Here is a 699-nt window from a genome sequence, read left to right on the forward strand (position 1 = left end):
AGCTTCTCAGATGTGAATATATTCTGATAATAAATGAAAATAATGGTCAGTTGCAGCCCTGATGAGATTAATATGGGCCAGTGTGCTCCGGCCATAAGTCTTTAACAGAGGTCTTTGTTCCCGCAGGAAGCACTACAGGGAGTACCTGGTGAGTCTGATCAACGCTCACTCTCTGGACCCCGCTCCGCTATACGACGCCAAGGAGCTGACCCGGGCCTGCGAGAGATACCAGGTGGACACGCAGAGAGGAGAGAACGAGGACGACCACGCTTACCACGCTCGACTGCTCAAGGTGAGAAGCCACAGAGGTCAGGGTCTCGTTTGAGGATATGCGAGCAAGCTTTTGTGTGTTTAGGCCAAAACCCTTTGAGGATGAGGCGAGACTAGAGAGGCGGCTTGCAACTAAAAGGTCACTCACTGGTTTGACTTACTGGATGGACCTTGTTGGCAGGACGGCTGCCATTTTGAGCCAAAACGCTCACCGCACATCAGCTTGAGGCGGAGTCAATTACTGTGGGTGATGATTAGATGGCCAGATGGAGAAAACCAGAATGGGAATTTTTGCGATGACACCGGGGGAACTCCCTACTCTGTGTGACATTTTGATGTTGGAGAATAGGAAACAGATACTGGTATCTTTATTTTGTTTTGTAATTTTTTTTATTTAATATTTAACATAAGGAACTCTTGTGTTTGTTC

General features: G+C 47.5%; 2 protein-coding genes across 3 annotated transcripts in view; both read left to right on the forward strand.

Moving 5' to 3' along the window:
- The window catches only part of cntnap2a (contactin associated protein 2a), a 434,170-nt gene that overhangs the window by 79,999 nt on the left and 353,472 nt on the right, over positions 1–699 (forward strand). The gene's annotated exons all lie outside the window — the stretch shown is intronic.
- The window catches only part of LOC123980999 (E3 ubiquitin-protein ligase RNF31-like), a gene marked incomplete at its 3' end in the record, with an annotated part of 3,215 nt that overhangs the window by 2,432 nt on the left and 84 nt on the right, over positions 1–699 (forward strand).

The sequence above is a fragment of the Micropterus dolomieu genome, linkage group LG01 (genome assembly GCF_021292245.1).
Source record: "Micropterus dolomieu isolate WLL.071019.BEF.003 ecotype Adirondacks linkage group LG01, ASM2129224v1, whole genome shotgun sequence".
Taxonomy (NCBI): domain Eukaryota; kingdom Metazoa; phylum Chordata; class Actinopteri; order Centrarchiformes; family Centrarchidae; genus Micropterus; species Micropterus dolomieu.